Raw genomic sequence first — 6,954 nt, 5'->3', positions numbered from 1 at the left:
TGAATGGATCGGGTGTTACGTTCCAACACACTAACACTACACCAAAAGAGACCATTAGCGGCAATTGATTTTCCTTTTAGCGGAAATATTTAATGCCAGAAATACATTTACCGGCATTTGATTAAATGCCATTGGATCCAATGTCGTTAAAGCCTTTAGTGGCATTTATGTCGAGTGCCGGTAAAGACCCTTATTATTGCCACTAAAAGTAATTACTTTTAGAGGCATTTATTTAGCGGCCTTTACTATTGCCATTAAAGCCACCTTAGAAACAATCATATTTGTGGCATTTTCTATTGCCGGCAAAAATAATAATTGTCACTCAATTATTGTAACGCCTTAAAACTGATCATAAATTCACCTAAATTCACATATTTAACCCTCTTTTATAACACCAAAAATAAAATTTACAAGAAAAATAAGTTCGAACGTAATAAAGAAGAATTACCAAACTCAAAACAATGTCATTCACTTAAAATAAGAACAAACAATCTTAATCCATTCACTTTCTTATCTCGTAGAGATAAAAGAAACTATGAATTATCAAAATAGATAAAATATGTTCAACAATGGAGAAAATAAGGCAATTAAGCCACTATTTTTTTCCCTCATGGAAAATGTTCCAGCTTTTTGGATCAGTGTGTCATTCCTTCCTTGAAGGATCTCGCCATTTGAATGTGTATACCACTGTACACATATAGCGGCATATGGTTAGATGGAAAAAAATTGATATGACAATTACATATCTTACTCACTAAGACTAGGTGACTAAAATTTGAAGAAATAGAGAAGAAAATGACAATCCACCACTGGATTATGAAGCAGCTCCAAGGAGAAAACAAGATCAATAGTGGATAAATCAATTCAACAAGATAAATGACGAGCTTGCTAATAACATCACAGACTTCGCAGTAAAATGCTAGAATGAGGATCCAAATGAACGCCCAGATATAAGGAAGTTTTTGCCAACTTGTCCAATTAGGTTGGAACAACAATGTCAAATAAATCAATTATGCAAGAACAATAAGGAAGACCTACCATCTTGTCCAAATATAGTAACTCGAACATGTAAAGCTCCATGTATAAGCAGAATATCAACATTTTGTATTTTGTATAAGCAGAATATCAACATGAGTATCAACATGAGTATGCTATAAATGTATGCAATTTCATCTTCCAAATTATTCTACTACTATTGGACTAGTCACCTAGTGTTATCTAGAAGGACTACAATGCAACATACCTAAGGCAATAGCTTCAAAATTTAGTGTAACGAGGAAATAGATTTGGAGAAAGACATACCTGACATAATCCCAATGTTCTTCCTCCTAGAAACATGGCCTATAACATATGCAAAAAGAAGGGAGGTTTTCAGTATACCTGTGATAGTGTTAAAGAAGGGAGATTTCCACAGCTCACTACAATAGTATCAAAAGCAACTTTAAGATAATACATTAAAACAATCATGTAAACAAATAACGTAAGCTTGAGACAAGTGCCAGGGTACTCTCTTTCAGTGTCAGGGTACTGTGCAATCTCTTTCAGTGTCAGGGTACTCTGGAATCTGCAAAATGTGCCTGGGTACAACAAAAAATGTGTCAAGTCGAATGAATATATGTACACATGGTTAAGCTAGTAAAGTTGAGTAATTTTTCTAATTTTTAGAAATTGAGGGTTTAAATCATATTCAAACAAAATATATTCAAATTCTAATTATTATTTGTAAAAACAATCACGAAAATAAATATCTTAATCTTGAGACGAGTAGTTATAGATATAGTATTTAAGCTTAACAAACTCTCTTTCAGCGCCAGGCAACTCTGCAATATGCAGGGTACCCTTCTCAACAATCTGAACAGTAAGAATCAGTAGCTTCTCTGATTATGTTTCGGTGTTGCTGGAGGGAGGATTCACTTCAGCATAGCAAGTACAATAATACATGGAAGTTGTAACCATATATGTAGCGAAGTCCCCTCTATTGTTGTCGCATTGGATTATGGTCTAGCACCCGAAAATAGGCTCCCCTCTCAATACCACGACACGATAGACGCAGTTCTTTGGATCAAGAACCAAGCGTTGGATCGCGTTAATGGCGAAAAATGGCTAAGGGAATATGGAGATTTCTCAAGGTGTTACCTCTATGGTGTTAGTTGTAGTGGTAACATTGCTTTTAATTCTGCACTTAAACTACTCAATAAAAAATTAGAGTCATTGCGTATCAATGGGGGCATATTGAACCAACCTTTATTTGGTGGAAAAATGAGGACAAAATCAGAAATGAGATTAGCTACAGATCCATTTTTTCCGTTGCCAGTAATTGATGTGTTATGGAATTTTGCATTGTCAAAAGGTACAGATAGGGATATGTTCTTTCCTATAGGAAGGTAATGGTGTTTTAAGATTAATCATTAGAAGCCATTTTCAGTAAAGGAGTGATCTTATTTTATTTTTCGTTAACATATTTGCTCCGAACTATTTTGTACCATATAGAAAGCCTACAGATATATGTTTGGACTTTAAGATCTATATTGCTTGTTGTTCATCAAAGTATTATTATAGCACTTGGATTACATGGCATGTTGAAAGGTTTCATCGGTTTATTTGGTTTTTCTAAGCCCCTACATAGACAAATAGACTTGCATCAACTAGTTGCCTATTCCTATTTGTTTTGACAGGGATTTGCGCCACCAAATACTCCACCTTCCTATCCCAGGAACCAAGCTCGAATGTCTTAAAGGGCATTACTTGGTCGGTATGAGTTGAATACTGTAACACTAAGGTCTCCAATTCAATATGTTAAGGTACTCTATTGAATTTTTTTTCAAACTCCCTTGATAAGTAAGAGTGAACTTTCATAAATAGATATAGGTCATTTTCATGGTGGTGAAATAGATAAAAGTTGTTGAGTGATGAGTTATTGTGTGATATTTGTAATGATTCAGTTGTTTAGTTGTGGTAGTGATCTGAAAAATAGAACTACCTAGAGCAAACTAATCCTTAAAAGACTGAAAAACTAGCTATACACGGAGAAAATGACAATGGGGATGGAAATCAAACGATATACATTTTCTCAATCAATAACAATTGTAAAGTAACAGAACTCCCAATACAAATCAATTAATGTGAAAACAATCTCCAGCAAGACGCATCACTACATCGGTCAGTTCTATATAAGTAACAGAAATCCCAATTGTAACATCAGATATACATTTTCTCAATCAATAACAATCTTCTCTCTTCTCTGGAAATTATAGAACTAAATTAGGGTTCTAGAGTGAACTGTTCAAGAACAAGTTTGAAATAACATTTTATATTTAGCTCACCACGATTACTGATCCTGAGACAGAGAATTTCACATCGTTTTCTCAAGCTAAATATAGAAGAAAACGGAATCTGCTAAATATACACAAGTTTTTCTAGCTATGTTTTCTTCAAATCTATACGAAGCTAATTAAATCAAACCCAAGTTTATCTTGTTGTGTGCTTACCAACGAGAATGAGAGATTGAGAAATTGAGAGATCGAGCGGAATGAAATAGAGATTACCTTTTGCTGTGTGCTTCAGATCAAATCCAACGTAGCCATGGAAGGAAGCTTCAAATCAACCCTATGCTTCAGATGGAATGGAGAAAGAGAGATCGAATAGTTTGGGAATTTGAGAATGAAATAAAATTTGAGGATAAAAGAGAAAAGAAAAGTGATATTAAGGGTTACTTTTTAGTGGCTTAAGATTAATTGCCGGTAAATGTTGGCTTTAAAATACTATTTAGTGGCAATTTTATTATTGCCACTAAATAATTTCCGTTAAATCCTACTTTTGTTGTAGTGCAGTTTGGATCGGGTACCACGTTCTAGCACATATATGGGAGCGAGTGTCACATCCGGCACACTAACTTGGATCGGGTATCACATTCCGGTACACTAACAGTTTGTGTGTGGGTACCATGACAGGACCACTAACTTGTTATATTGATGTATTTTTAGAATGTGGAATTGTTCTTTGATACTGATAAGATGATTGATATTGTACATGTTCGGTATATGCCTGTTTTATTATGTTGTGATTATTTCCATATGTTCACTTATTGGGATAGTTGTGTGATCCTACCTATACACTGTGGTTTTGCACTAATACTGTACTTTCTCTTTCTTTGTTGGGGATAGGGCATCTTCAGGCGGCTACTGACGGACCACGTTTAGAAGACCAGTGATCGATAGAATTCAAGGGTGAGCCAGTTCTTCCAGGCTGCCATGAGTTCTCGTTATGTTTAGTCCATTACTACTCAAACTTAGACTAGTACTTTAGATTTACTTATGTTTAATTGGGTTGTACCCATTTCCTTTAGACTTGTGATTCCTTGTTAGATTTTTGGTACATTGACTTTCAAGTTCTAGGGAATAATTTCCGCATTGTTTTGTTAGTTGTTGTTAGATCTTTTGGAGTTGATGGGAACTGTATTTGACTCTTGCATTTAACCTGCTTCCGTATCTTTAAATGCCTAGTAATTGATTAAGTTGTGTTGTTCTTGGGCTAGCTTATTAGTATTAATGGTTCTCCCACCGAAGGGTTAGTGTGAGTATCAATCACGACGGTCTGGGTCATGACAATATACAAAAAAAAGATTATCAGGGTGGTGGTTTGGGGTGGGGAGGATTATAGAAAAAAAAAAGATTAAAAAAATGCTGAATTTGCTTTCTTCTTTGAACTTTTGGTCTATAAATATAAATGGGATAAGGTGCCAGTACCCACTAGACTATGACGAAATCCAGAGATACACCTTAACTAAACTATGGTCATATTACCCACTGAATCATTTTTTTTGCAATTTTGTGCACCTTCTTGGCTTACGTGACATCCAAATATCTCCTATGCGCCTCAACTGTGTGGAGTCACGGGGTGTGCCACATAAGCCAAAACGTCACCCGATCCAATGCCCAAACCAGATCCTCCATCACTACCTCCTCCTTCACCACCACCTCTACCGCCGCCTCCACCACCATTTGCATCGAAGCCGTGAACTCGCCATATCCAATGTCAAAACTAAATCCATCATCACTACCTCCTCCTCCTCCTCCACCACCAACGCCACAAATTAGGCCCCCTACAATTTGGCCAAATCTATCATTTTCACCCAATCCATGACCCTCGCCAAATCCAAAGCCATCACCAAATCCTCCATCACTACCTCCACCATCTCCGCCGCCATCACCATCACCGCCGCCACCACCACTGCCACTAAGACGTCCTATAATTTGGTTGAATTCACTGGGAAGTTCGGTTAATTGGGTAATAATGGATATATTGTAGGGAAGCTTCCTTGCTGAGGAAGTTTACACTAGAACTCCCGAAACATTAATTAGCATCACCTCACATCTAATCTTTGTAGTATCTACTATCAGTACTGCACACAAAAATAGCACAACTTTGATTAGTGGTCGAGCTAGAAATTCTATTACTTCTAATGAGAGAATTAAAAAAAATAGGTTTGACTTGAAATTTGAATTGAGGCATAAACTCATTTTAAAATCACTTTTACTATGACACTAAAAGTTCCCTAAATGTTAATGTAATTTAACAATGTGTATATATACAAAACTATTTTATCTTATTTACTTAATATTATATCGCAACTAAAGAGATTCAATTAAACCCCCTACAATAGTTAGCTCCACTTTTAACAACCACAACAAGAAATGAAATTTAAGTGACGACTTATTTTGGGGGCTCATGTAGCCACCAAAAAAAAAGTAAGAGTTTTTGCGATGAATGCGCCACAAAAAATATTGAAGTGAGCACTAGTGATTATTATGGCTTCAGTTGTTAGCTTAAAATATATATGCATGGTTTAAAATTATGTAATACAATGCAACTCGTATGAAGTTCTCCAAAAATATATTATTTTAAAAGTATCTGACATGCGCTTATTAGTATTGTTTGAAAAGTTCAACCAACAAAAGTTTGAAGAAGAATGTATCTTACTTTGCTTTGGCGGCCTTTGTTTTGTGTGGATAAATTCTCGCCATGAAAATGCTAAAATATTACTTAGAATGTTGTATTAATTAATATTTGAGATACTACGAAAAATCATGATAGATAGGTAATGGCATGGTTAGTGGCTAATAATTAGAAGTACAATTAATTAATCTATAAATATTTGAAAAACCTAAAAAAACAAAAAGAAAATTGAAATTAATGTATATGTAGTTAAACATCAATAAAGAAAAGGGAGTTACTAAATTATCTCTTGCATTTTGATCATTTATTGGTAATATAAAAAATAATATTTTCTCCGCTTCAAAATATTTGTTGAATTTGCTATTTACACGTCCTTTAATAAACATTAATTAGGAGGGTATTTGTCTCTGTGATTTCGATCGTAGTTGTCATGCCCTGAGCCTACACCTTGGACGTGGTCGGCACTCGAGAACTATTCTTGGCCCAAGCGAACCCTTGGCCTAGCTCAACTCTCATCGGAAGACTTACTCAAGTGAATTAGAATGACACAAAGAACTGAACTCATAAGTAAAGTAGTTAACTCAAAATACTCAAATGAACATAATTGTTCAACTCACAGTCTTTAAAACATTAACCAGGGAAATGAAAGAAAGACTCCTTAAATACTATTGTCTATCTATGAAGCCTCTAATACTATGAGGGATGTCGGGATAAGACCCCTGATCATCCTAACAAAACTGAAATAATGGAAATAAATAAGGGATCCTACGGAAGCAAGGAGGTTCACCAAAGCTAACTCAAATTGTTATGGTATCAAGGAAGCGCCAGTTGATGACCTTGATCTCCTGTATCTGCATCATGAAATGATGCTTGCCAAATGGCATCAGTATATTGAATGTACGAGCATGTAAGGGGAAACACTGATCATAACACGAAAGCTTGAACTTGGAAAGAAGGAAACATACTCACTTAGACTCTAATCAACTATACCTCAACTCA

The 6,954-nt window shown here is 35.4% G+C and overlaps 1 long non-coding RNA gene across 1 annotated transcript; it reads right to left on the bottom strand.

The window, feature by feature from the left end:
• Positions 1 to 402: 402 nt before the first annotated feature.
• On the bottom strand, positions 403 to 3,669 carry LOC125862473 (uncharacterized). Its single transcript, XR_007446051.1, has 3 exons — positions 3,546 to 3,669; positions 1,303 to 1,564; positions 403 to 687 (listed from the first exon to the last, which is right to left on the bottom strand). It is a non-coding gene; the product is annotated as an uncharacterized LOC125862473 (long non-coding RNA).
• Positions 3,670 to 6,954: the final 3,285 nt, after the last annotated feature.

This window comes from Solanum stenotomum, chromosome 4 (assembly GCF_019186545.1).
Source record: "Solanum stenotomum isolate F172 chromosome 4, ASM1918654v1, whole genome shotgun sequence".
NCBI lineage: Eukaryota > Viridiplantae > Streptophyta > Magnoliopsida > Solanales > Solanaceae > Solanum > Solanum stenotomum.
The sequence above is the reverse complement of the archived record's forward strand: the minus strand, read 5'-3'. Positions and strand labels throughout refer to the sequence as shown.